This window comes from Bidens hawaiensis, unplaced genomic scaffold (assembly GCF_021521415.1).
Source record: "Bidens hawaiensis isolate Kalapana, Puna unplaced genomic scaffold, B.hawaiensis_p1.1 tig00031522_1, whole genome shotgun sequence".
Classification (NCBI taxonomy): Eukaryota; Viridiplantae; Streptophyta; class Magnoliopsida; order Asterales; family Asteraceae; genus Bidens; species Bidens hawaiensis.
Window position 1 is genome coordinate 26325 of NW_027495332.1, and position 26700 is coordinate 53024.

At 41.6% G+C, this 26700-nt stretch overlaps 1 pseudogene; it reads right to left on the minus strand.

Moving 5' to 3' along the window:
• Nucleotides 1–9498: 9498 nt before the first annotated feature.
• LOC143582291 (F-box protein At2g27310-like) lies at nt 9499–10692 on the minus strand (annotated as a pseudogene).
• Between the last annotated feature and the right edge of the window lie 16008 nt (nt 10693–26700).

A 26700-nucleotide genomic window follows, 5' to 3' on the forward strand; every position in this document is an offset into this window, starting at 1 on the left:
ACTGCAAAAAACATAAAGCAGTTAGGAAAAGATGATAAAAAAAAATATATATATGAAAAGGGCCAAAAGAACCCTACGCACCTGTAGGGTCAATAACAGGCCGATAGCCGCCGAACCCATCACCTGAACCCAAGGGAAATCCATCCAAGAGGTCAGGCAGATGGGAAGGTGGCAGAGATTGGCGAGAAGCCCCATGCGTACCTGATGGATCGGCCGTCGTTGCCGATGACGGGGGCTTGGTAGCAGCCGCCGCGGTCGCCGCCGCGGAATCTGCAGCAATAGTAACCGCCGGCTCGGTGAAAGATGCTGTAAAAATCGCACTCACAGCCGGCGGTGACGTCATCTCAGCTGGAACAGTCGGCTCAAAGGAGTGAGCAACTGAACCAGCGGAAGCAGGCGCAGGCGCCTGGGTCGACGCCTCAGGTAGGCTGACCAAGCCTACCGTCATTGGCGGAGAGGTACTCCTCTGCGCTCCACCCTGGAATGCGTCAACATCCACGCCTGCGTAAAGAAGATAAGTGTTAAATGATATTCAGCGATGAAGTTAAAAGACAAGAAGTTTGTACTTACGGGTTTTCTTGAGCCTAAAGGTACGGAGAGGCGGGGACGAATCCGATGGAGCCGGCCTCTTTGCGCCAGTTACCGTCGTCTTCTTAGGCTCTCCGGAGGTGACAGTCGCAGCCTCCGGAGCGGTGGTCTTATCACCACCGGGATTCCCCGCCACCTCTTCGCTCTCGGTCTCCGAATCAGACCGAGGCGCCGGATCGGCAGTGGTGGCCACCTTCTCCTTTCCCTTCCCGCCGACAGCCTTCTTCTTCCGCACCAACGGAGGACCATCTGCGGATTCCTCATCAGAACATACGATTAGAGGAATTCCAGCAGAGGTTTCAACATTGAGGGGTCGAGGGTTGAATAGCGCCTTACCTGGCCGCCTGGCGCTCAGGATCTCGTGGCCTAGCGGGTAGACCTCCACGAACCGATCCGCAGTTTGTTCTAGGATGGGCAACTCGTTCTCGTCTAGAGCACGAGTACCCATCCGAGCGGGACCGTCAGCCTCCCGCGGGTTCAGGAGCGACTGCAAGTCGTTCCCCTCTGAAATAAACAGGAAAAAAGTTAGAAGAAATTCAGAATCAACAATAAGAAACAAAGCATACCGTAAGGAACAGAGTTCGAACCGTATTCGAGGACGATTGGGATTTTTTGCGCATCCGCCGCCTTCCACACCCGGCTCATCCCCAACATCACCATCCCGGACTCCGCAAACCGGTAAACCGGAGATTGGACCCGGGATAACTTCGAAAACCATTCCGCCTCCTCGTAGTTGGAGGCGTGAAGGCTGGGAAGTGCTTGCCCGTTCTTGAATTTCATGGCAAGGGGGATGGCGCGAGCGGATATGAAGAAGAACTCCCGCTTCCACGCGCGAAGACTGCGCTCGGTGGCGCAAATCTTCAAACCCTTAATCCGGGTTATCAACGTATACCACCCCTGGATGCACCTCCAAGTGTAGAAGGTCATCAGGCGGTCAACATAGGGCTCAATGCCCAGAATCCGGCACACCCACTCGAAGTGGCGAATCTTGGCGATCGCCATGGGGTGCAACTCGGTCAAATGAACACCGTGCCTCTCAAGGACACGGTAAACAAACTTTGTCAATGGGAACCTAAGATTCCCATAAACAAAGAATGCAGCATATACCTCGATCTTGCCTCTGGGGGCATCGTACACAGTCTGATGGGGTTCAGGAAACTCAGGCTCGAGAGACTCGAGCATGAACTTCCTGACGACGTACTGGTACAGATCGCCAGGCAGAGCACACTGGCACTCGCCAGCAGTACTCTTGTCATCGGCTGTAGATTCAAGATCACGAGACGACATCTTGTAAAGGAAAGAAGAAAGCGATTTCGAGAGAATGCTTGCCTGAAAAGGGGAGTATTCGCCGGAAATCGCTTAAAAGATGAAGAGGAGTGAAAGTGTGGATTACAAATAACCCTCTCCCTCTTTATATACTAATCGCAATTAATGCGATGCATTTAATGCGGAAGAGAGAGAAATCGAAGGTGCAATGAAACTATGACACGTGGCAAAAAGCAAGCTGGCAACAGCTGTTGACAGGACGCGTACCATTAATTTCGCGGCCACGCGCCCGAAAAATCGCGCCCACGCGCCTGAAAAAGCGTCTGGAATGACCATGTACTGTCACGTCACCATAACTTCCTGCACGTCCTGACACAGTCAGAAGAAACCGTCGCACGACGTTTCAGAAGTTTGGACTGTTCTTATCCTTTCACCAACCTCTCGAATTTCAAAATTCAAAATTCAAAAAAGATTATAAAGTAAGCGGGAAAATACCCCTTACCTTGGCAACCAAGTAACCGTAAGACGGATGCGGGTACAGTGTTAAGGCAAAACCCTTCACATACCTAGCACCCGCAGGGAATTGAAGCCAAGAAAACCTTGGCAAACAAGTAACCGTAAGACGAATGCGGGTACAGTGTTAAGGCAAAACCCTTCACATACTAGCACCCGCAGGGAATTGAAGCCAAGAAAACCTTGGCAAACAAGTAACCGTAAGACGGATGCGGGTACAGTGTTAAGGCAAAACCCTTCACATACCTAGCACCCGCAGGGAATTGAAGCCAAGTATACCTCGGCAACCAAGTAACTATAAGACGGGTGCGGGTACAGTGTCTAGGCAAAACCCTTCACATACCTAGAACCCGCAGGGAATTGACGCCAGGATTACCTTGGAAGTAAAGTAACCGTAAGACGAGCGCGGGTACAGTGTTAAGGCAAAACCCTTCACATACCTAGCGCTCCGCTGGGAATTGAAACCAAGAAGGATCTTCTGGGCAATGCTCGCGGAAACGGAAATAACATCCCCGCATAGCGGGAGCGTCGAGAACAACGTTGTTTGAAGCTCCAGGATGGAATTGGTGGTTTTAACATAATTGATCACTATGTTCAAAACTACCAAAACCTCATGGAGAATCCACACAATTGGGACTCAACGCTCCTGACTTGCGAGGAGGTTACAGACCTACCCGCATCATACCCAAAGATCAAGCAGGAAACTCGGGAATTTCTGTAAGTGACAAGGACTTCCGCGGGAAGAATCCCCATGGAAAACCTTAAAAAACCCTTTTCAAAACCCTTTACTTAAGTCCAAAAGTTCACCTCACTTTATTAAACACTCATGAGAAGAACATTGGACTGGGGGGACTTGAAGAGGTAGGTCCCAGCAGAGCCCAGTTGGACCCGCAAGACTCACCTTGAAGAGGGACGTGTGCGCAGAAACCAACTGGATCCGCAGGACCAACCATGCTCAGAGACGTGACGTCCTTACGCGCAGTACGCAAGCTGTTCCCGCAGGAAATGCCTCCCAATGGTGAAGGACTCCGCCTGTTCCCGCAGCCTCGGATACAAGCCATCAGGGAAGGCCACCCGCGCAGCAAGGCTACACGCACAAGGCACTTAGCTCTCAATCACTCAGTGTCACCTGAAGGAATGAGCAAAGCCGGGAACAATCCCGCACAAGGGCGGGAGGGGGAATACTCCCGCCCAAATAAGCCAGTCCGTACGATACGGGAAGATCTTCTGTACTGTACCTGACGAGGTATGGGCAAAAGATCTGACTAAAGATACGACAGCTTATTGACAACAGTATGGCGAGCAGCATGCTCCTGTACTGTATGTCACTGTTAGCCGCTGCCTACTCACCAACTACTGCCATACCACGTGCATAGCCGGCAGTTGGTGGAAAAGGAATGGTCCACAGCAGGCCTGGTCACTATCAGCCGCTGCCTACCCACCAACTACCAGCAGGGCACGTGCGTAGGCCACTGTTGGTTGAACAGGAATACTATTCAGCTGGCCACACCTCCTTGGAAACCTACCTTCGGCTATAAATACCACAAATGGTATGACCATCATATCTTATCATATTACCATCATATTATACCTGATATCTGCTCTAGTAATCTCTTAATATACATTTATATTTAAAGAGCAATCTAGTCTGATTCTCACGCCGGAGGGTGGTCACAAGGAGGAACCCCCCCCTTCTCAGTGACAAGCTCACGGTGTCTATTTTGCAGGTTATCAGAAGAACCATCTTCTCTGGGTCTAACCCCTCGTGGGAAACATCTATCTAACCCCCAGGTTACCCGTAATCTGCCCGGGGTCCGGTTAGTGTTTCTTCAGGTAGCGACTTAACTAATCAAGAATTCAGGATAATTTAGGACCTTTAGGTAATTGAGAATATTAAATGACCAAATCTAACTTTATTGAATTAGGGAATTAAAAGAAGTGCTTTCTCACCTTATAATAGAATCATAAAAGTTACACCATATATAACCGAACAAATTTTTAAATATAATATTTACAAAATAAGATTAATTTTTTTTGTTTATGAACATTTTACCACTTATCAAATAGATGATATTTTTAACCTAATTTAGTTATTATCAAGATCGCAAATATAGATAGTATGTTCTTACAGTGTCATTATGGCGTTTTAAGTTTTAAGGTTTACGTGTATACATCTCGTCATTATACGTCTAGTGTATACAAGATGTAGGGTGTCCAAATAAAATCTCCAGGTGTCCAAAAAAGGTGAGCTTTTAAAGAATTCGCAATCAATTTTGAATAGTGATCAGACACCAATAGAAGAAAGCGCTTCATTGTATTATATTGAGCTTGTTAGTGTATTTGGAAAATACAAAGACTAAAATTAAGGGTTGAGACTATTTTTTAAAACATGGTTACTACAAAGACTAAAATTAAGGAGGGTATCAATTTGGGGGTTCTTTAGATTAAAATAGGTTTTCATTTAAATCTCTTTGTTGAAATAATTCATGTAATTTCGACTTTAATGTATTTTGTGGTTTGTGGGCCTCGTGGCTCTAGCATCTTGTTAGTTTATATTGATTTAGTAGGGAAAAAAACTATTTAAGTTAAAGATTTATGTTTGGTAAAAGGTTCATAATTTTATCCTATGTGAGAAGCTTTTACTTAAATACTGTCACTGGCAATGTTTTCAGACTTGGCTCAGACTTTGATCCGGACGCCTTATCGGGTTAAAGGTTTATTGGCCTAGGAAAGCTGACCGGTATTTGAATCGAATGACGTCATAAATAATGTGTATATTATGTGTCGTGATGTGGTCGCTCCCCCTTATTTTGAGTCACCATATTTGCTTAATTTTTAAATATGGACTTATCATGAATTTGACCCGAATTCATAGGTATGGGTCTTAAACGGGTTATAACATCTCATTAAATTAAAAACTAATCTCATCAAATATTTGATATAAAAAATCCTATAAAGTAGAGATATACTAAAAATTAATATCTGATTTATTTAAAAAAGATATATATTATTTATAATTAAAAAACTAATTTTATAGTAAAAAAATAAACAGATCTTGGGTCTCATCAAACCCATATAGTACTTAAAACCGGGTTATAACATTTCATTTATTTGTAAAACAATTTATTATCAAAACATAAGTATATTATTAACTTTCATACGATAAAAAAAATAAAAATTCAAAAACTAAATAAATATTAGAAACAAATAATATAAAACTATCCTCGTAATATGGAAGATAAAAACTAGTGTATATATATATAACAAAATTCCATGTGCGTTTACACAGATTTTCTAAATATATAACATTTATATTTCTTCGATACTAACATAAATATGGTTTGGGTGATTGGTTAGTATGGTATTCAACAATATTTAATCTCGGTCATACACCCAGGTTTGCTTCCCGGCGGCAACACCTTTCTATTTAATCAGGAAAGCCTTTTTTTCCGTTTCACCCGCTGATCATTGGGTCCGGGACGACCGCCAACCGAAAGACCCTACCTTGTTTTTGAAACACGGGTCAAATACCCTGACCCGGTCCGGTATAGACCTGAGCGGACTAGTCGTATCGACTGGGTTTCAAACACCGGTCACTGGTCAAATGGGAAGGAAGGTTTGTGGTAAATGTGTTGCCACGTGGATTTGGTCTTTTGTTCTTTTGCAAAGTTAGACTACTATTGACTATATGTCACCCTCACATTTTGAACAAATTCGGCACCTAAACCAAATTTGTCAAATTCTGACAAATCTTAACACTTCACGAGAAGGTTCAAGTAACGTAAAAGAACTTGGAAAACAATTAAAATAAAACTAGGGTTTTGGACCCCACGCTTTATGATGGGACCATTAAACCAAACAAAAAAACATACGTAAAAGGTTAAACCACGAATGTGCTGTGAGTCGATGCGAAATTAGCATGTGTTGGGTTACGACATCGAAAGCAAACAAAAGAAATAAACATGTCAACGCCAAAATACAACAAATCATCATATGTGGAACAAAAAAACCCAGCATGTTAAAGTAGGGAACCGATGCAAATTCGGTTAGTATCGGCAGTACCAACACAAATTGGGTAAACATGAATTAGTATGCCAAAAAAGCAAATATTAAAAGCGTGATATCAAACGTCGAAATACGGATATAAAAAACATGTGACAATGGGATAATTATAAATCATAAAAAAGATTTCGGTTATTTTAAAGACCAACCATAACAAATACGAAAGTAAAATTTAAAATTTTAACTGACAAATAAAACATGTAAAAACCACTTTTGTCTACGACTCCACGCTTAAGGTTTGTTAAATATACTTTATTTTTAAAAGTTAAAAAAGAAAGAAAGATAAATAGTTAGTTTAAGGTTTGTTAAATATACTTTATTTTATAAAAGTAAAAAAAAAAAGATGAATAGTAAATTGAATAGTATATATGTGAGGAGTAATAAATCCCCCTTTTAATATATATAATAATTAAGAAAGTGAAAATGATTATACTAGCAAGCCTAAACCGCTAAAGTAAACTTCAAACTTTTACAAGTCTCTTAACTTTTAAGTTATATTAAATTAGCCATTTTATAAAGTTATAAATTGTTTTAATTTGATTCCAAACATTCTCTTTTTCAAAACTTTGTTTAATTTTGCCTCCTAAAGTATTAATGGCTTTTATATGCTCCCTAATTTGTTATTATATATGTATATTTAAGTTACTGATATTTTTTAATGACCATTTTTTTTAGATTTTTTAGTATGTCATTATGACATGTGTATCTCAACTATGTAGCGTCGTTAAAACGAATGTGTTTTCACAATAAAGTATATAAGTTTTGTTGAAAACGAAATTGTGTTTGCAATATAATATAATTTTTTTATTGTAAGTTATATAGTGAGTGTAGTACCACGTTGATACTATAATGAGCCGAACTGATATAAACCATTTTTTCATACTTAGATAAATATTTTTTTTATCGAAATGATAGTTGTCATGATATGTTTGTAGATTTGCATTTAAAAACTTGATCTCGTTACCAAGTTCCTCGCTCAACACACGAAGAGAACACACTAGTTTGTTTTTAATAAAAGGATAAATCTAAGGATGAATAAAGGGTATCGATACCAAGTTTTAAAAATAATCAGGATCTATATATTCGAGGTTGCCATCGGTACAGGTATTTATCAAATTTTCTCTACGGTATCGATACTGGTACCAAATTTTTGAAAATTTCAGAATCGGTGCCAGTAAAATGCTAAACCCATCCCTCGGTAAATACCATATATTTAGAAAAACGTTTGTACATAAGGCTCAAGTGAATATGATAGGTAAAGATTTTTAGAAAAGTTATGTTTAGAATTGTCATTTCTTGAATTTTGTTTAATTTCTTTTTATTGTTTTTTATTAAGGCTTATTAAATTTTGTTTACTGAAATAAATAATTTCACATTAAGCAGCTTTTTAAGGACATGCACAGTATTTTAAATTTTTATCCGCATATGATAGATATTTCCTAAATTTATGAAGCATATATGAAATTTTCATAGGTAAAACAATCATACATTATTTTCAGTGAGTAGTTTGTTTTGAGATTTGAAGAATAGACGAATGAAGAAAATTGTATCAAAGGTTGTCGCTTCTCTTTTGGTTTTGAAAGTTTTAACCCACCCAAATGATCTTACCAATTGGTGTTATTATTAATCTCTTTGCCTCCTTGGTTATGACCATGGTCGAGCGACTTGACCAACTACTGAATCACCAAGAAACAATCGTTGCCATATCCAATTTCTCCTTTGACTCACTTGCTTCCATGATCAAAATCACAGGTGTCCTTACAAACACCCCACCCTCACCAAAATACCTAACACATTCTTGAATATAACCAACCCAATAGTAGGTCCTACACCATTTTTTTTTCAAAATAGGAAGATAAGTGAAGAATAAATGGTTTCTGTACTACAAAGTACATATTGTTTTAGCATCGACAAATTTTGCTGATAATGTCGTTAGTTGTCGCCGCTATTGTGTCGCCACTGATTCCTCATCATTAATAGACTGATATCGTCACAAAAAGAACAGATTTCTTGTAGTGTAAGGAGAGAGAAATTTTGTTTTAAAGGGCCGATTCTAAAAATTTATAGAGGTTTATAGTATTTAGTGTTAAACAAAAAATAATTTTATTGTATGTTCTCCGTTCGTTTCATTAATGTCTTATTTTATAAAGTCTTGATTTATCTAATAACAAATCTAATGTGTGTTTTGTTGACATTATTATAATAACATGGACGATTGAGGGATGATTGTTTTCTGATTATTATTATTATCTCAAGTGCTTAACTATACATTTTTATTAAGGTGATTATGTTTACTGTTTTTGATTAAGAATGGCTTTTTTACTAGAATAGTATATGTTTGTGTATTTTTACGAATTGCTTGTGAACAGTTCAATTCCTTAGCGAACCAAGATTTTCCATTCACTTTCATGAATTGTTCGTGAACAACTTTAATGTTAAACGAACGAATATGAACTAGACATCGTTCGGTTTGTTTTGGTACCCATTAAGTGAACAACATGATACCTAGTCAAGAAAAGAGGCCCAAAAACAAATGGTATAATAAGATAAAAGACTAAGTCAAAGAGGTCAGAAGTTACTATGCGCCTGATTTGGGGAAGGGCCCAAGGCACGCATGCTCCAAGAGGCGAGACGTGATCCAACGAATAAAAGGAGACCAGCTGCAGCTCCGGCGGAGGAGAGAAGATACCAAAAGATAAAGATTGGTTCAAAGGTCCAATGGGTAAAAAGGGTCCTCTTGGACCTATATAATAAAATGTGATGTATGTATTGAGTCTCAGATTGATGTAGCCTAAACATTCAATAATAATAATCACAAGCTTATCTTCAATACTTGTCTTGATCATTGTTCTTCCTAAAACCTCTTATCGAATTCTCCCATAATCACGTCCGATTCATTCATACTATTACTCATCAATTTAATCAACCATTCTCCAAGTAATCAAGAACTCTGAGAATTCATTTAGGGTTCCAACAATTTACAACCTTATTGTATTTCATAGCATAATCAAATTTGACATTTTTGTCTTTTCAATTAAAAACAATAATCAAACCCTTTTGTTCATTAGTAGACTTGTCCAACTAGTACAACATGTCCGGTCCTAAAGGCGATGCTTGAAATGTATCATTGTACGTAATACCAAACTTAAAAGATAAATAAACAAGAAAACTAACACAAACATGCTAATATAATTCAATATTGTATCACTCTTCCTTTTCTCTTCTTCCTTTCTTATCAAATTCTTTCTTTGGCTTTTCATTTCTTTAAACTCAGTATGCCTTTCCCATCTCTCCTTATCATCCAACACCTTCCTTGTTACGTTATTATCCTCCAAAATCGCCCCACGCAAAATCGCCAAAAAGCCCCAACCATTTAACCAATACGAATCCAATGTTAATAACTTCATAGTGATCACCTCTTTCACATGCAACCCCTCCCATTTGTCATGCAAACCCAAAACCACTTGTATTCGACATTGCACTATATCATTCACGAAACATCTAGGTAGCATGGTGACGTAATTGAGAAGCGTCTCGTTACTCGCCCAATCCCTCTTTATAGTAGTTGGTTTGATGGTAGATAAGTTTCCCGCTCGTTTAAGTGTTGGGTCGATAAGTATCCAGTTTAATGTCACTGACTCTTTAAGATGTTGTAATGTTGCTTCCTTGATGTGTTTTGTGATACCGTTACCTTGGTTTAAGTTAATCAGAAACTCGGATGACTCGAATTCAGTTGTGATGTCAGTGAATTGGACTGTGGAGTATATAATATCGGTTTGGTATCGTATATCAACGGCTGATATGGTTGTGATGGCCAAGGATGAGCGGATTCATCAAGATAACGAAAGGAATCGTTATGATGGGTGACGTCAGTGATTAACGAAGGAAATGAGTCGTGGAAGAAAGATTTGTGGCCTCCAGGGAAGGTGGAAATGATGGCATGAACACGCGGGTGGGTTATAGAAGGCCACATGCACATGCAAGTATGAGTCCAGAGATTATGATCGCAACATAGCGAGTGTAGATCGGATGATATAGTGGCGACGGTGGAGAGTGATCGGCCGTCTAGTCGTGGTAAGATGTGGGTCTTGATGATGTCCGAGGGGATATCGGCTAGAGTGGTTGCAGCCATTGTAACCTTTAGGGTTGGTGAGGATGGGTGAGACTTGAGAACATGGGGTGATGTTTATAAATGGATCATAAAGCTCAAAAGTCTTATAAAAACGATTGTTTATGGCTATAGAATACAACTTTTTTGGCGGTCCGAATAATCTAACTCCCTTCAAGAAAACGAGTAGTGTTATTTATTTGAAGTTACTTATAATTTTTTATAAATATGCTTTCGATGTTAGACACGTATCTTTCCCATATATCCACGTATTTTTCTATTCGCGTCAAAGGTTAAGATTAATTAAGATTATGCTACGCAATACTTCATCTTCTACCCACTTATTATTGATAGTTAAGTAACTATAATGTGTGTTAATTAAGCATGGTAATAATTTACTTAAGACATTAGTCTTGTATTTAAAATAACTAGGGAGATCATACACTTGGCATTATTGCGACAAAGGAGCCAACAATATTAGCAACAACAGATCATTTGAGTTCCTCCAAAAACATATAGCCCCCCCCCCCCCCCCAACCTACGGCATAACTGATCAATCACCCTTTGAGTACGTTGATTATTTACAACACAAATTTTATTTAGGAATATAATACGGAGTAAACGTCAGTGAGAGTCTCATGAGGGTTAGTTACAAAAACAGCACTCGTGTTATCGTATACAAACCATCTCAACAATGCATGAAGTCTGCTACATGAGATCTTTGAAAGTTTTGGACGGTCAATGGACCAACCGTTCAAGGTGCTCTAAGATCATTGTGAAATTATATAACACATCAAATGTCGCATTTTCATGAAAACTAACTTGTAATTTCTATTTAAAGAAGCGGACCTGAAGAAACACTAAGTGACCCCGGCAGATTACGGATAATCTGGGGGTTAAGTAGATGTTTCCCACGAGGGTTAGGTCCGGCAAGATGGTTATTCTTCTGATGACCTGCAAAACAGACACCGTGAGCTCGTCACTGAGAAGGGGGGGTACCTCCTTGTGACCACCCTCCGGCGTGAGAATCAGACTAAATTGCTCTGAATATAAGTGTATATTAAGAGAAATAGCTAGAGCAGATATCAGATGATATATGAAGATATAAGATAATGATACCGTTCCAAGGTGTTGGAGTATTTATAGCCGAAGGTAGGTTTCCAAGCAGGTACAGCCAGCTGTATAATATTCCTTTTCTACCAACTGTGGGCTACGCACGTGCCATGCTGGTGGTTGGTGGGTAGGCAGCGGCTGATAGTGACATGGCCGGCTGTGTACTATTCCTTTTCCACCAACTGCAGGCTATGTACGTGCCACGACAAGGGTTGGTGAGTAGGCAGTGGCTGATAGTGACATTAAGTACTAGAGCGTGCTCCTCGTCGTACTGTTGTCAGTGAGTTGTCGCTGCTTTGGTCAGATCTTTTGTTCATACCTTGGCAGGTATAGTACAAAAGATCCTCCAGAAGCGTACGGACTGGCTCATTTGGGCGGGAGTATTCCCGGCTTGCTATTTGGGCGGGAGTATTCCCGGCTTGCTCATTCCTTCTTCAGGTGACATTACTGAATTATTTGAGAGTTAGTGCCTTGTGCGTGTAGTCTTGCTATTGGTGCGGGTAGTCTTCCCTGATGGCTAGTATCCGCAGCTGCGGGAACAGGCGGGGTACGTCACCATTGGGAGGCTTTTCCTGCGGGAACAGCTGGCGTACTGCGCGTAAGGTCTTCATCTCTCTGAGCGTGGTGGGTCCTGCGGATCCAGTTGGTCTTTGCGCAGACGTCCCTCTTTAAGGTGAGTCTTGCGGGTCCAACTGCGCAAACGTCCCTCTTCAAGGTGAGTCTTGCGGGTCCAACTGGGCTCTGCTGGGACCTACCTCTTCAAGTCCCCCCAGTCCAATGTTCTTCTCATGAATTGTTAATAAGTGAGGTGAACTTTTGGACTTAAGCAAGGGGTTTTGAAAAGGGTTTTTAGTTTTAAGGTTGTCCGTGGGGATTCTTCCCACGGTTTCCCTAATGTCACGTGCAGAATTTCCCACTTTTCTGCTTGATCTTTGGGTATGATGCGGGTAGGTGTGTAACCTCCTCGCAAGTCAGGAGCGTTGAGTTTCACTTGTATAGATTCTCCACGAGGTTTTGGTAGTTTTAGACATAGTGATCAATTATGTTTAAACAACCAATTCCATCTTGGAGCTTCAAACAATCTAGTTCTCAATGTTTCCGCTATGCGGGGATGTTATATCCCTTTCCACAAGCATGGCCCAGAAGATCCTTCTTGGTTTCAATTCCCTGCAAGTACTAAGTATGTGAAGGGTTTCGCCTTGACACTGTACCCGCACTCGTCTTATAGTTACTTTACTTCCAAGGTATTCTTGGCTTCAATTCCCTGCGGGTGCTAAGTATGTGAAGGGTTTTGCCTTGACACTGTACCCGCACCCGTATTATAGTTATTTGGTTGCCAAGGTATTCTTGGCTTCAATTCCCTGCGGGTGCTAAGTATGTGAAGGGTTTTGCCTTAACACTGTACCCGCACCCGTCTTATAGTTACTTAGTTGCCAAGGTAAGGGGGTGTATTCCCTCTTATTTTTGAATCTTTTTGAATCTTTTTGAAATTCGAAGAGTTGGTGAAAGGATAAGAACAGTCCAAACTGTTGAAGGGACGTTAGTGTCGTCCGACGGTTTCTTCTGACAGTTTCAGGACGTGCAGGAAGTTATGGCGACGTGACAGTATATGGTCATTCCAGAAGCTTTTTCAGGAGCGTGGGCGCGAGTTTTCGGGCGCGTGGGTGCGAAGTTTACGGCACACGTCCTGTCGACAGCTGTTGCCAGCTTGCTCTTTCCACGTGTCATAGTTTCATTGCACCTGCGCTTTTCCCTCTCCCCCGCATTAAATTCATCGCATTCATTGCGATGAGTATATAAAGCGGGAAGAGGATGCATCTCAACTCGCACTTTCACTTCTTCTTCTAAGCGATTTCCGGCGAATACTCTAACTTTTGTCGAGCATTCTCCTGAAATCGTTCTTCTTTCCATCCTCCAAAACATGTCTTCCATTCGTGATCCTGAGGCTATTGCCGAGGAGTCCGACGTGTACACCGAGAACCCGATGTCTGTGTCTGATAAGGACGATAAGAGTACTGCTGGCGAGTGCCAGTGTGCTTTTTCCGTCGACCTGTACCAGTACATCGTCAAGAAGTTCATGCTCGAGCCTTTCGAGCCTGAGTTTCCTGAGCCTCACCAGACGGTGTACGATGCCCCCAAGGGCAAGATAGGGGTGTATGCTGCATTCTTCATCTATGGGAATCTCAGGTTCCCATTGATGAAGTTTGTGTACCGTGTTTTGGAGAAACACGGTGTACACTTAGCGGAGGTGCATCCTATGGCGATCGCAAAGGTTCGCCACTTTGAATGGGTGTGCCACATTCTGGGCGTTGAGCCTCGCGTCGACCGCCTGATGACCTTCAACTCCTGGAGGTGCATCCAGGGCTGGTACACCTTGATCACTCGGATCAAGGGTTTGAAAATCTGTGCTACCGAGCGCAGTCTTCGGTCTTGGAAGCGGGAGTTCTTCTATATCTCTGCCCGTGTCATCCCTATTGCGATGACATTCAAGAACGGGAGGGCACTCCCCAACCTTCACGCCTCCAACTACCAGGAGGCGGAATGGTTTACCAAGATCTCCCGGATCCAGACTCCGGTTTACCGCTTTGCGGAGTCTGGGATGGTGATGCTCGGGATGAGCCGGGTGTGGAAGGATGCTGGGGCAGAGGCGCCACAGATTCCCATCGTCCTCGAATACGGTTCGAATTCTATTCCCTATGGTATGCTCCATCTCTTTTTTCTGATTTAGGGTTTTTCTTCTAACTGTTTTTCTGTTTATTTTCAGAGCGGAACAATTTGCAGTCGCTTCTGCAACCGCGTGAGAGCGGTGGTCCCGCTCGGCTGGGTACTCGTGCTCTTGATGAGAACGAGTTGCCCATCTTGGAGCAAACGGCGGATCGGTTTGTGGAGGTCTACCCGCCAGGCCACGAAATTCTGAGCGCCACGCGGCCAGGTAAGGGTTTCTTTAACCCTCGCCCTCTTCATGCTCAATCCTCTGCTGGAGTTTCCCTAATTTTGTCATCTTCTGATGAGGAATCCGCAGATGGTCCTTTCTTCGTGAGGAATAAGAGGGCTGCCGGCGTGAAGGGTAAGGCGAAGGTTGCCTCCACTGTCGATCAGGGAAATCGGTCCGACTCGGAGACCGAAAGCGAGGAGGCAGTGGGGAACCCTGGTGATGGTGAGACCACTGTTCCGGAGGTTGAGACAGCCGTCACCTCCGGACAGCCCAGTACGACGACGGTGACCGGCGTGAAGAGGCCGACTCCATCGGGTTCGTCCCCGCCTGTCAGAACCTTCAAGCTCAAGAAAACTCGTAAGTATAAATTAATCTTACCCGCAATTCTTTCCGCCATTGTTTTTAATATTGTCTTCGTGCAGGCGTGGATGCAACCGCATTCCGGAGTGGAGCGGGAAGGAGCATCTCTGGACCCATGATGTTAGGTTTGGTCAACCTACCCGAGGCGATGACCCAGGCGGCTGCGCCTGTTTGCCGTGTTGGTTCAGTTGCTCATCCCGTTGAGCCAACTGTTCTAATTGTGACGTCATCTCCGCCGGCTGTCAGTGCCATATTCACTGCATCCTTCACTGAGCAGGCGGTGATTGTTTCTGCGGGCTCCTCCGCAGCGGCGGCCACGGTTGTGAGTTCACCTCCGATGGTCTCTACCGCAGCGGCTTCAACCGTGCCTCCGGCACCGGCGACTACCTCGTCCCCGGCCGGTTCATCAGGTATGTTCAGCGTTGGGGCTTCTAGCCAATCTCTGCCTCCTTCCCATCTGCCTGACCTCTTGGATTGATATCCCTTAGGTTCGGTGATAAGTTTGGCGGCTACCGGCCTGTTGTCGACCCTACAGGTGCGTAGGGTTATTTTGGCCTATTATCTTTTTTTTATCATTTTTTCCTAACCGCCTTTTGTTTTTGCAGTTTCGGATTCAAATGAGGTGTATGTTCCACGGTGGAACATCCGCCGGGGAACAACCCTTCGAACGGCTGTGGACTGCGTCGAGTGGGCGCGTCACGCAGCCCCAAGTGGTGCGTTGGGGGAAGCCATGTCCAGCTACCAGGAGGGTAGGCTGACGAATGAGCTTCGGATTCTCCTTGCCCGAATGCAGCCGCGCGTCGAGTTGCTTTGTCGTGAAAACGACAAGTTAAAGGCGGCGCGTAGCCAAGAAGTGGCTCAGGCACGGGCTATCCGGGAGGAGAACAGGAGACTTGCCGCCATTGCTGCGGAGAAGGAAAAGGCCTTCAAGGCCCTCGAGGTTGAAGTTCAGGCCCGGCTCGAGGCCCGTTCCAAGGCTACCCAAGCTGTTAACGAACAGCTTAGGTTGGCTAAGGAAACTGCGCGGAACGCGACCGAGAGGGCCACCAAAGCTGAAGCTGTTGCTGAGCCTCTACGCACTGAAGTTGAAGAACTTAAGGCCAGATTAGAGAAGCTCCAGCAGGCTCATGATGCCTTGGCCATGGAAGACGCCAAGAAGCTCCAAGAGATCTTGGACCAGAGGGGTATGCTTGACCACACTGAGCGTAAGCTGAAGGGCGTTGAAGAGGCTGCTGCTAAGGAAGTGTTGCTTGCCAACCTTAACAAAAATGAAGCCGAACGCGCCCGTGACCAAGCTCAAGCTGCCCTCCAGGAAGCTCTGATTACCAAGGAATGGCTTCTAAATGAAGCGTTGTCGCAGGTATGCGTAGCTTCATAATATCTTTACGCTTTTCTTTATACTTAGAAAAGTTTTTGATACATATATTTTTTTTTGTAGGTTGTGCATCGGATCTTCACGAACACATCCTATGACGATGCCATGAGCGCAGCCCTCAACGCTTCCCATGAGGATGGGGAAAAGGCTGGTTTCTTGCTTGGTCTGGGGTTTGTTGAGAAGGGCATCCCGCCTTCCAACTTCCCTCTTTATGACGTGGACACTGGAGCTGCTTACGACTAAGCAGTGAACCAGTATGCTGCCTTCCCTCATCCGGTGGTGGAGAAGGTGAACGAAGTTGCTGTTGCTGATGATGGGCTAACTATCCTCAAGGCTTTCCTTGAACCGCCACAGCCAACTGATGGTGCGGGTTCAAGTGGGTTTGGGGGGAGCGGTCCTGAAGTTTGAACCTTGAGATCCCTTCCCACCATTAGGATAGATTTACATTACTGTAGGCGGGTAGATACCTGGCCGTTCTTGTAATGTTTGAAATTTTTTTTATGAAATATAAATGTTTGTGCGGGTAGGAACGTCACTTCCACTGAATAACTTGCGTTATAAACGTTATATGACTTGCTCATGCATATTATAGTTTAACTTGGCACTTGTTTTGCCTCATAAACAATATATGATTCGCTCATGCATACTTTAGTTTAACTTAGCAATTTTCCAAGTGTTTTAAATAAGTTAACCTTTCGACGCGCGGTTGTCAATAGGTTAATGTTCAGTTTCCTCTATCATGATTGTGCGGGTAGGACCGTCACTTTCATTTAGTGGGATGACCAAACTTCACCTATAACTGACCTGCGTGAAGGTTTTCCTCATCTTAGAGATTTTTTGTAACATCCCGAAATTTCTAAAGTAATATTTAATATATTATTTTGTCGGGTGAAATAAACGAGTTAGTGGAACGATAATAATAATAGCAAAATATGAAGACTTAGTAGGATAATTAGATGGGATTAGATATGGACCAAAAGGAAATATGGGCCTTCGGTCCATGGGCTTAAGGGAGTATAAATACCCCCTTAAACCCCAATCCTTTCCATTCCATCCATTTATCCATCCTAATCTCTACACACTCCAAAACACACACACACCACACACCGCCATATACGGCCGGCGGCCGAGGGAGAGAAACGAGCAAGATCCGAGAGAGAGTAAACGATTAGTTGTGATTAAACAAGTTAAACGAGATCGAACGAGCACAAAAGGTATGTTCTTGACCTTTAAAGTGTATGTTTTATTGAACGTCCTTAAGCTTAAAGATCCAAGCTTTATAGTATATACGGGATATATATACGACCGAAAACGGTTAGGGAACGTAGTGGGTGATGTCGAACCATAACAAGGGTATTAAAATCGCCAAAATGCGTGATAAAAACCAAACCCGTAGCGAACTGGACAACTTCGCCTGCGAACTGGGCAACTTCGCCTTCAAAGTTTAACTTCGCCTTCAAAGCTTAACTTCGCCTTCAAATCTTAACTTCGCCTAAGGCCAAGTTCGCCTAATTGATAACTTCGCCTAAGGCCAAGTTCGCCTAATTGATAACTTTGCCTACGGCCAAGTTCGCCTAAGGTTTAACTTCGCCTAAAGCTAAGTTCGCCTAAGGTTTAACTTCGCCTAAGGCCAAGTTCGCCTAATTGATAACTTCGCCTACGGCCAAGTTCGCCTAAGGTTTAACTTCGCCTAAAGCTAAGTTCGCCGAAGGTTTAACTTCGCCTAAAGCTAAGTTCGCCTAAGGTTTAACTTCGCCTAAAGTCAAGTTCGATTAGAAAATAAATTAAAAACCTAATGAAAAATGTGTTAAGACAGTTAATGTAAATAAAATTTTTCCAAGCTGACCTGGCAGCTCGACCCCAGCCAGGGGCTCTGCCCCTTGGACCCTGCTAGGGGCTGCCGCCCCTAGACCCCGCTGCCAGGGGCGCTGCCCCCGGACCCCCGTTCGTTGTGGGTACTAGTTAAGACTAGAAAAATGATATGAGAAGTAATAGTTAATTGATACGTATACTTGTTATACAGTCAGCCGTGCACAACTGAAGAAAGGGATTACGATTAACGGTGAACGTAACCGTGTTTAGGTGAGTTTCTAGCCCCATTCCTTGTTATGTTTTCGGGGCTGTGTGCATACTCGATGTGTTGTTAATACATTTATCCTAAGTGATAAGTGTATGCCATATGTGATATATGTGATGGATATGAATGATTGCTTGTCGGTACGCGAACGATCTTCGGATATTGCGCGTACTGTCAGGTTAAAAATAAAGGTACGAATATTATATATCGAAGATGTATGAACATTACAAATGAATACTTGTCGGGGCGTGAACGATCTTCGGATATTGCACGTATCGACAAGGGGTATGGTTGTTAAATGAATGAGGCAAAGAACGCCTAGAGTGTTCTTATGCCATAATGTAATTATTGTATATGTGAAGTATGTGTATACAGGTACACGAATGGTATGTGAGTTCTACGTTCGACATAGTAAGTTAGGATGGCAAATCCCTCTAGCTTCTGTCGGACATAGACTCGGCTGGTGATGGCGTAGTTAAGGACTGCGGGCCTTATACGTAATGTAGATGATAGACGTAAACGTAGATAGGGACGGTGGGCCTTATACGTGTTACAGATAATAGACGACAACGTAGTTAAGGACTGCGGACCTTATAATACGTATTATAAGGTTTTAGAGAAGTCACTTGGGTTTCCACCCGCGTTTTTTGGTTTGAAGGTTTCTCCAAAATTCCTTCTCGGTTGGAAGTCCGTTTCTTTGCGCTTCCCTTTCGTCCTATGTCGAGGGTTTGCGTCGCTGTCGGACTCCTCCCGATCATTGTCCCAGTACTCGCACTCATTGCTCATGTTGAGCTGTTGTCGAGTGCTTCCGAATTCGTCAGCCTGTTGGAGTGAACGCAAGCGTTCATCCAGCTCGGCTTGGAATTCCTTCTGACGTGCTTCCGCCCACGCTTTAACTTGATCAAGTGTTTGGCGGGGGAGCCTCGTCTGTTCTCTCTCCAACTGGGTATCGGTGAATCCCAGTGAAGGATTGTTTACTGCACTTGCCCCGGCTTGGGTAACCGGAGTAGTGTTCGTAAAAATTGTGTATTCGCCGGTGTTCCCCCCCAGTAGCTGGGGTTGTGGTTACCGGAGTTTCTTGGTCACTCATTGGCCTTGGCAACGGAGTAACCTTAACCATCTTTCCAGAAGTTTTGAAAAAAACTGAAAAAGAATTAGTTCTAGCTTTTATGCACGGATGGCGCCAATGAAGAAACACTAAGTGACCCCGGCAGATTACGGATAATCTGGGGGTTAAGTAGATGTTTCCCACGAGGGTTAGGTCCGGCAAAGATGGTTATTCTTCTGATGACCTGCAAAACAGACACCGTGAGCTCATCACTGAGAAGGGGGGGGGGTACCTCCTTGTGACCACCCTCCGGCGTGAGAATCAGACTAGATTGCTCTAAATATAAGTGTATATTAAGAGAGATAGCTAGAGCAGATATCAGATGATATATGAAGATATAAGATAATGATACCGTTCCAAGGTGTTGGAGTATTTATAGCCGAAGGTAGGTTTCCAAGCAGGTACAGCCAGCTGTATAATATTCCTTTTCTACCAACTGTGGGCTACGCACGTGCCACGCTGGTGATTGGTGGGTAGGCAGCGGCTGATAGTGACATGGCCGGCTGTGTACTATTCCTTTTCCACCAACTGCAGGCTATGTACGTGCCACGACAAGGGTTGGTGAGTAGGCAGCGGCTGATAGTGACATTAAGTACTAGAGCGTGCTCTTCGTCGTACTGTTGTCAGTGAGCTATCGCTGCTTTGGTCAGATCTTTTTTCCATACCTTGGCAGGTATAGTACAAAAGATCCTCCAGAAGCGTACGGACTGGCTCATTTGGGCGGGAGTATTCCCGGCTTGCTATTTGGGCCGGAGTATTCCCGGCTTGCTCATTCCTTCTTCAGGTGACATTACTGAATTATTTGAGAGTTAGTGCCTTGTGCGTGTAGCCTTGCTATTAGTGCGGGTAGCCTTCCCTGATGGCTAGTATCCGCAGCTGCGGGAACAGGCGGGGTACGTCACCATTGGGAGGTTTTTCCTGCGGGAACAGCTGGCGTACTGCCCGTAAGGTCTTCATCTCTCTGAGCGTGGTGGGTCCTGCGGATCCAGTTGGTCTTTGCGCAGACGTCCCTCTTTAAGGTGAGTCTTGCGGGTCCAACTGCGCAGACGTCCCTCTTCAAGGTGAGTCTTGCGGGTCCAACTGGGCTCTGCTGGGACCTAGCTCTTCACATGCCCATACCGGTTCGAAATAGTGTTAGTTTCTCCTTTCCTTTTTCTCTTTCTTGGTCCTATATTTATTTTATTTTTATATTTCATATTTGCTAGTTTTAGTATTAAAAAAGTAAATATCATGTCTTGTAACAAATTGATAAATGGTAGGGTGATTAGAGTGTGGAATACGAGATTAATAGTTCAATCTCTATAGAAAAAAAAAAGAAACAAATTCATAAATGTATTAGAAAATAAAACCAAAGGGTTGGTGGCTCATTGGCAAATGCAAAACCTTTTAAACACAAAAAAAAAAGGTTCAATTTGCCCTTAAAAAATGGAAAGTTTACAAAGATGGTAATGACTAAGTAATTCATTTTTGTCCATATATAAAAGTTGAAATTATCATTATTTTTTTTTGAACGACGAATTTCTTTGTCTACCACAAGACTTGAACTCAAGACATCCCAAAGTCTCCTAATCCAATTTTTTAAAGGCTTTGTCTTTTTTATTTTGATAATGGACCACTAATCCATCGATAAAGTTGAAGTTATTCTACAAAAATGTAAATGAAGCCTTCCGTCATTATGCAGTGAACTATTCTATTATCATCTAAGGAAGAAACTTTATTAGTTAACCCGATAAGGTGTTCAAATTAAGGCAAGGTGTTAAAAGTCTAAAGATCATAGAAAATATTAAAAAGTAAAAGAATATAAAAAAATGAATAAAGGAATAAAAGACATCATTCTTATGGGTCAAAAACAGGTTCAACTAAAAAGTATTTTGGTTAAGAGTTTGTGGTGTCAATTTGATGTTGGGCTTGTAAGCTAGATATACTTGCTGTGTTTAATGTATGATGTTCGTTGATTATTTTGATGTTTTTTTAACAACTAAATATTACACTTTACAATGATTGAACCCTAACTTCCTTTGTCATTAATGTGTTAGTAGCTAATTGTTGTTGTTTCATGTTTGTTATTTTTACAGTGGGAATGGCTTATTTTGATGTTGTAGTTTGATTTATTTGAGTGTTTTGTGATTAAATACATTTTGTTTTTAATATGAAAACAGTAAAAACTAATTTGTTGTTATTATTTGGTTTGTTTTTATAATTGTTTGTTGTTCTTTTTTGTTCTTTTTTGCTAATTTCCGGTTATAAGTTGGTTCATATATTTGGTATGCATTTATATAATTAAAAATAATAATAAGCGGGGGTTTGAAAGCATCTCTTGTTTGGTGATTACACGTCCAACCACCAACCAGCACTAGACTTTTTAAAATCTTGACACATTTAAAGAATTAGTCTTATGAGTCGACGTGGGCCCGTGTAGTGCACATATTAGTATTAGAAGAAAAAAAAGAAAGAAAATCTATTAGAATTCCAACTAATTTAATGAAAATATGTGTAATGTGTCATGTGTGTAATTAAAAGTCATTTTTTATCATTATTTCGACTTGTGACAAATGATTATGAACGACTTGGGTCAACTATTAGTTATTTCGACGTATGTGTTAACAATTATATTAATGCACACGTCTAGCTTTAGCTTTGTAAGTTAATATGACTGTTTAGAAACTAACCACATAAAAGAATTAATCTTTAAAGAGCATTCTCATCCCATCCTCAATAATTATATGAGAGGGATTGGTAAATTATAGGGGTGAGTTTTAAATGATTGTGAGTGTAAATTATAAGATGAAGAGAGAAATGTAGTGATTTTTTGTAAATTTGGGGAACATTGTTTGCTCCTATTTATTTTTTAATATTTGTTGGATTGGTTGTGAGTAGAGCAGAGAGAAAACTGTAATGATAAAAGTATTATTTAATTAAACATGAAAGAGAAATATAGTGTTTTGTAGTGTAATTATAGAGATGTGGATAGGGAACGAAACATGAATGCTCTAAAATGTTACCATTATTAATACTAATACATTCTTCACATAAGTATCAACTCTCTCTCTCTCTCTCTCTTGGTCTATAGTATTTTTAAAACAATTTTTAAATTTGGATAAAACACTTGCAAAGAATTAAGTTCGAGCTGCGCAACAGCAAAAATATTACCACGATCGTCGATTCTTGTAGGCCTACCCAAAAGTCTCCATTTCCGAAGTTATACTCGAGTGTTGGATCTCTTGCAAATGCCCAGTTTTTTAGTCGTGCATCCATCCTACACCAACTAACAATATCCCCATGAATTTGATTTTTTGATCTTTTGAGTGAGCCAAGTGTTGATGGCTCGGTAAGAACGTGGCCTATTTTACCGTATTCAAATAAGTTTATACTTAATAAGTGTTTGGAAGTCCATAGTGATACTGGAAAATCGATTAACTTACTATATCTAATCTTAACATCTACATATGATTAAACATAAAGTCAGAAACGCTAAAAGTATTTATTTTTTTATCAATGTGTGACCCGTCACGGAATGGCTTAAAGACGTTTATTCTAATCTACTCGCTAACATACGCAAAAATAACTATTTTATAGCTGATCATTTTGTTAATATCAATCATGGTCTTGGAAGTGGAGATGTAGAGCCTTAAAAGTAGGTCATCTTTTAAGGTTTAAATTAAAAAAAAATTGGTGTACATATATATTTTTTTTGTAATTCGGTTGTTTGTTTTAGCTCAAGTGTCTTGCTAGTTAACCGGACCGGTTGAATAGAAGTTGTTCGGAAAAAAACACGAAAATTGTTGTAACTTTAAATCGTGTAAGGTGCTTAAAAACTCCCGATGTGTTTCACAATTTATTTATTTGGTTATTTGTATTTCAATAATCACTTAGTTTATTAATAAAAGCAATACGTTCACTTCATTTATCAATTCAACATAAACTTGTTGTGGTTATCGACTTGTTATTTAGTCAAAGTAAACATTCAAGTAGCTCACTAATTCTTGAGTGGTTCCAGCTTGCACGACTTTGTTCCCTAGTGGGTCCAGCACAAGGTCAAACCAGGCAGGCGGGTGTGCAAACCATGACACATACTTGGTCAGCAAACCTAAACCATGGGCTGGTAAATGAAGGTGGTTCGTTGGTTTGGACTTTCTGGCCGGACCAATTCAATCACCGGTGTATTCAACATTGAAATTGTAACATGGAAGCCATACCACATTGTCAACAATAAAGATAAACTCCGTTTTTGGAAAGCTACATCATGGAAAATGACCACCCATAAAATGCCCATACTCTAGTTGTTATTTATTAAAAAATATATATACAATTTTATATATGTTTTTTAACGACCATTTATATAACTAATAGTCAATTGTCCCATCTGATTATCTCTATTTCGCGAATGTTTACGACTAAAATATTAAGCTATGTTGGGTTAACCAAAATATTAATTATTATTATATAAGAAAGAGTAAATAGGCTAAAGTGATAGTATAAATTTGATGCGGTGGTAGAAAACTTGGGTTTCTCAATAAAGGCCCAAATTCAATCCTCACTTACAAGTTACAACACTTTAAGGGAACATGGGTAGCTCAGTGAAAAAAAACTATGACCTTTGTAATCTCTAATTCGATCCTGAGAACGTCAGGGTATAACCACCAGCGGGTCTTCGGGTAGGGGGGTTCCCCGACCCTGGAGATAACGTGTATGCGCTTAAGGGTTCCGTACATCTGAGTTGGGCCAGCAGGCGGTGACATTTTACCACTAGATAACCCCGTACAAAGTACCTAAGCATTATATATTTGTTGGTTGTTAAAAAAAATAGTCTAAATTTAGTCAAAATAAAAGTTATAATTTAAAATATTCATTTCAAATTTATTTAATGATTATTTAGGAGTTATCATTCCATCGTCAGGTATAAACATTCATTTGTATAAACAAATAGGATGCATTCTATAGTAAAACTGAAATGACATTTGTATGGGTGGACTTCACCATAGATATAATTTCTTTATACACTAGAATATAATTATATATATATATATAATTAACAAACTGTGAAACAACAGTCCTATTTCAATTATTTTTATAATTTATGTGAAAAACGTGATAATAATATCAATATAATTATAATACTAAATATTTAACACTTTCTTGATATATATATATTTTTTTGAACCACTTTCTTGATATCTTTTATGCGTGAATATATTATATAGTTATTATTTATTTCTAGATAATCTCAAAACAAGTTGTTGACAAACTGAGTTGAGTTTTTTTTTTTTTGTTTTGAATGTTAAAGCTTTCCTCCTAATATTTACACTATACCGCTATCGCCAGGAATCGAATCCTAGACCTTTCACCCAAAGACCAAAGCCTTTACCATCCCACCAAACTGAGTTGAGTTGCCATAAATGCACAAAACAGATGTCCCCATTCATACATCTTGTCACTCTTTTCCCACTTTAGGCAATTTTGTTTAATTATTATTTGGCAAATTCTAAAGGTACACCAACACGAATGTAGTGAATATGGCACTGACAGCCGGCGGAGATTCGTGTTGGTTAAGTGGAGAGCCCGCAGAAACAATCACCGCCGGCTCAGTGAAGGATGCAGTGAATATAGCACTGACAGCCGGCGGAGATGACGTCACAATTAGAACAGTTGGCTCAACGGGATGAGCAACTGAACCAACACGGCAAACAGGCGCAGCCGCCTGGGTCATCGCCTCGGGTAGGTTGACCAAACCTACCGTCATGGGTCCAGAGATGCTCCTTCCCGCTCCACTCTGGAATGTGGTTGCATCCACGCCTGCACGAAGACAAAATATTAAAAACAATGGCGGAAAGAATTGCGGGTAAGATTAATTTACACTTACGAGTTTTCTTAAGCTTGAAGGTTCTGACAGGCGGGGACGAACCCGATGGAGCCGGCCTCTTCACGCCGGTCACCGTCGTCGTACTGGGCTATCCGGAGGTGACGGCTGTCTCAACCTCCGGAACAGTGGTCTCACCATCACCAGGGTTCCCCACTGCCTCCTCGCTTTCGGTCTCCGAGTCGGACCGATTTCCCTGATCGGCAGTGGAGGCGACCTTCGCCTTACCCTTCACGCCGGCAGCCCTCTTCTTCCTCACGAAGAAAGGACCATTTGCGGATTCCTCATCAGAAGATGACAAAATTAGGGAAACTCCAGCAGAGGTTTGAGCATGAAGAGGGCGAGGGTTAAAGAAACCCTTACCTAGCCGCGTGGCGCTCAGAATTTCGTGCCCTGGCGGGTAGACCTCCACAAACCGATCCACCGTTTGCTCCAAGATGGGCAACTCGTTCTCATCAAGAGCACGAGTACCCAGCCGAGCGGGACCACCGCTCTCACGCGGTTGCAGAAGTGACTGCAAATTGTTCCTCTCTGAAAATAAACAGAAAAACAGTTAGAAGAAAAACCCTAAATCAGCAAAAAGAGATGGAGCATACCATAGGGAATAGAATTCGAACCGTATTCGAGGACGATGGGAATCTGTGGCGCCTCTGCCCCAGCATCCTTCCACACCCGGCTCATCCCGAGCATCACCATCCCAGACTCCGCAAAGCGGTAAACCGGAGTCTGGATCCGGGAGATCTTGGTAAACCATTCCACCTCCTGGTAGTTGGAGGCGTGAAGGTTGGGGAGTGCCCTCCCATTCTATTTAAAGATTGATTGTAAGATTGATTGTTTCTGTCAGTGCCATATTTGTTGGATTGGTTGTGAGTAGAACAGAGAGAAAACTGTAATGATAAAAGTATAGTTTAATTAAACATGAAAGAGAAATATAGTGTAATAACTTCGGAAATGGAGACTTTTGGGTAGCCTACAAGAATCGACGATCGTGGTAATATTTTTGCTGTTGCGCAGCTCGAACTTAATTCTTTGCAAGTGTTTTATCCAAATTTAAAAATTGTTTTAAAAATACTATAGACCAAGAGAGAGAGAGAGAGAGAGAGAGAGAGTTGATATTTATGTGAAGAATGTATTAGTATTAATAATGGTAACATTTTAAAGCATTCACGTTTCGTTTCCTATCCACATCTCTATAATTACACTACAAAACACTATATTTCTCTTTCATGTTTAATTAAATAATACTTTTATTATTACAGTTTTCTCTCTGTTCTACTCACAACCAATCTAACTAGTCATTTCTATTTAAAGAAGCGGACCTATCAAACCGGTCGTTCA